The sequence below is a fragment of the Drosophila willistoni genome (assembly GCF_018902025.1).
Source record: "Drosophila willistoni isolate 14030-0811.24 chromosome XR unlocalized genomic scaffold, UCI_dwil_1.1 Seg143, whole genome shotgun sequence".
Lineage (NCBI taxonomy): Eukaryota > Metazoa > Arthropoda > Insecta > Diptera > Drosophilidae > Drosophila > Drosophila willistoni.
This window is the reverse complement of record NW_025814056.1, coordinates 258,657-262,379: the sequence shown is the minus strand read 5'-3', so window position 1 is coordinate 262,379 and position 3,723 is coordinate 258,657. Positions and strand designations below refer to the sequence as shown.

Here is a 3,723-nt window from a genome sequence, read left to right as displayed (position 1 = left end):
ATTCGCACAACAACAACAAAAATTGCTCAAACCCTCTCAAAAAGCATTTTTACTAACTTTCGCTACCCATTTTCCCTTTTCCGCCTATCTAGTTCAACGAAGATTATATATATATATATATATATATGTATATATATATATATATATATGTATATATATATGAAAACGAAAAACGATTTCCATAAAAACGTCCGAATTTTTTTATATTTTAAAAAACTGTGATAATCATAAGAACAGAACAGAACAGATATAACAAGAACGAAATCAAAATTTTATCCAAATCAAAAAGCAGTTTCTCCCATAAAAAACAAAATGAGAAAGCTTTTGCTTTCTCCCTATCCCTCACCCCTCCCAATTTAACCAAACACCCACTAATCCCCTCGCCACACACTTTTATTTACTTTTTCCTCTATCGAAAGTTGTATATGTATATTGTATTTTCAAGTTTTAACAATAATATTTGTATTATAGAGTTGTAATTATTTAGTTAAAATAAATCTCCACTCTTATTAAAATAAAAACTAAAAGTCTACTACAATAATTTTTTTTCGGCATGGCAAAGAGAAACAAAATACATATGTTTAAATTCGTTTGGAAATTCTCTTTTATTGTTTTTAATTGTGCAAATGTATTAATTATGGCCCCGTTTTGCAACAAGGGCACTAACAAAAAATTATTTTAGACTCATTAGAGTGCTCCTCTCCACGGAAATCTTTAGTAAAAGGCGAAAGATTTATTCGACAACTGAAGAGAAGCCAGAGTAACTATTCCAGTGCCAGTTAGAGTCATACCATGCGCACAATGCCAGAGTTGGTTGGGAATTATAATGCAATCAACAAATGAAAATATTCATATTATGTTGCATACTTTCCAGTGCCACCACCATCGCCAACAACACGAAAGTGCGCTGACAAACTGCGCATGTTTAAATCATCTTATAAAAAGTCTTATACATTTGACCGTTAAAGTTGCCTATGCCAAGCAACTGCATACTGCAAAGTAAACTGAACAATCTGTCCACAGGGCACAAAATAAGTAAATTTGATCGTTGATTTACATAAATTACATAGTTTTTCGCTTAGCCCCCAGAAATTTTAATAGTAAGAGAGATTTGGTTACATGAGATGGTAAAAATCTACTAGCTGATGGCCCATATCACTACAGTTTGATCTTCAGAAAATCTTACAGCCAAACCTCAATATAACGAATCTGAGAGGACCAAATTTATTGTCGTATTTATGAGTACTTAATAGTTTTTACACGGGACTTAACACTAAATTTGTTATAATGAGTTGTTCGGTATAACGAAGTTCGTTTTAAGTTTCGCTGACAGTTTCGGGATTTCTGAAACACCCCGACTAAATGTGTTTGATTAATTTTATCTGCCTTCTGTTACTAACTGGTTGAATCTATTTGTATCTGAAAGATATCGCTGGTTGTCCTTTTGAGCCATTGAATAAAAAAAATCTTTGGAAATATCTGTAAAAAATAGATAAATAAATCTGAAATAAAATGAATGTCATTAGAAATTTGGCCAACTCAAAGACTTTCAATCTCAAACTATTTATTTAAACTGTTGAGTTTTTTTTAAATACATATATATATGTACATACAACATTCATATGTAAAAAGACAAATATATTTTTTAAAAATTTTATTATTTTTTTTATTGGTTTTTTTCAAAAAGATTTTTTTTCACATTTTATTTGTTGTTTTTCTTCTCGTTTTTTGTTTTTAAATTAATTAATTAGTCTTACTTTGATGTACACAATAAGTTAAAAAAAAATTTAAGCAATTTATATATATATATATATATAAATACATATATATATATTTGACAAACGAAAAGAGAGAGAGGAAAGTACAAATCTTATAAATATATATATATATATTTCTTGTATGCAAAACAAAGTAGATGAAATATTAAAATAAACAACTGAACAAATCACAAAAAAAAAAGAAAAAATTTTAAAATTTTTGTATAAATGAAAATAACATAATCATCGATGATCAAGATAGATCAATTGGCTTGATTTTTTTGTTGTAGTCTATATAATGTCAACAAGATAAATAAGTATTAATAATCACACATAGAGAGAGAGTTACGGGGGAGTGTCGGTTTGTAGGGAGGGAGTAAGGGAGTAATAAAGAATCCACAGCATTAATTCTCTACACAATACAATTTAAGTTCACTATGCCCAAATAAGGGGAGAGAGATGAGCAGACGAACGACTGCGTCACATTGATTTGATCTTCAATTATTCAGTTCTTCAGTTTCCAAAGCAAAAGAATGATATATGGGATTAACATATACATATATGAATATATAATTATATGTATTGTCTATGATTTTCTTTTAGAAGTTCCTTGCTTTAGACAATTTCTCTTATGATTTCATTTTTGTTGCTGTTGTTGCTGGGTGTTGTGGGTGGGGATGGTGTTGTTTGGTGCGGAGTTAATGATAACTTTTGAATGTGTTTCTCATTTCATGTTTTCTTCTTGTGATATGCAAGCGCACTCAACGCGACTTTCTTTCTTCTCTTTATTTTTTTTTTTGTTTTTAAAAATTTTTTTTTTAAAGTTTACTTTTTTTTATTTTGTTTTTCGTTCTCTTCGTAGTTTTCTTTTTTTTTTTCTTTTTCGTTTGTGTTTAAAACCTATAGACAGACTTTTGTGTTAGCAACATATTGTACTCCAAAATTTCAGCGCGTGTACATTTCATGTATATACATATGTACTTTCTCTAGTGTTAAAAAAATAATACCAAAACAAAAAACAATAAGAAAAAAAACCTTAAAAAATCTAGGAAAAATTATTAAGAATTAAAACCATTTAATATTGCCTGTCATGGGTGGACCATTTAGAAGTGTCTACATAAGGGGGCGAAAAACGGGAGGGAAGATTGTAGGGATGGGGAAAGGAGCGTTTGGGGTTGGAATGGGAGTAACGAAATATTTTTAGGGTTAGTGGGCCGAGTACAGTATTCAGTTCCTTTTTTCTTGAGCAGTTGCTGCATTTTAAGAAAGTCGCGCTGTCTTTCCTTTTGTTCTTCTCTTACATGTGCGCCTCTCTGATCTCGTCTTTCTCTCTTTCTCTCTCTCTCTCCGTCTCTCTTTGCTTTACATATAAATCGCGTATAGAGCAGTTTCCGAAGTATCCTTCTTTCTTTCCCTCTCCAATATATCGTTCTCTTTCCTTAGTATCCGTCTTTCTTATTTTGCAGTATTTTGTAAACCTTTTTTTTTTGTTTTCTTTTTTCTCTTAAATTGCTTTCTAGAAAATTTGTTTCGGTTTCGTTTTCTGTTTTATAGTTTAAAAAGTATTTCGCTATAAAAAATACACAGTTGAAAAATAAAAAATGTTTGTTCTTTTTTTGTTGTTGGTTGGTTGCTTGTGTTTTGGTTGTTGTCGTTAGTGTATTGGGGGGCGTTTGCTTAGGAGACATCCTTTAAACATTTGAGATGTAATTCCTTATTCCATGTACTTAAATCTTTTATTGTTTGTCCCTCCTTCTACTTCTCCTCGGCTAATCGTTGATTCTCTTTGACATGAATTTCATCTGTTGCATTTCTTTCTCGTTTGTTTTTTTATAGCAATTTTTCTTTTCTCTTCGCTTCTTGTTGATTTTTTTTTCTTTTTTGCTGCTTATTCTTTTGTTTTTTCATTACATGTATTTATTGTTGCGAAATTTTACAATTTTTCTTTTTTTTTTATTTTTTTCTT

General features: G+C 30.0%; 1 non-coding gene across 1 annotated transcript; it reads right to left on the bottom strand.

Moving 5' to 3' along the window:
* Nucleotides 1-646: 646 nt before the first annotated feature.
* LOC6646299 lies at nt 647-764 on the bottom strand. Its single transcript, XR_049840.2, has one exon. It is a non-coding gene; the product is annotated as a U5 spliceosomal RNA (small nuclear RNA).
* Nucleotides 765-3,723: the final 2,959 nt, after the last annotated feature.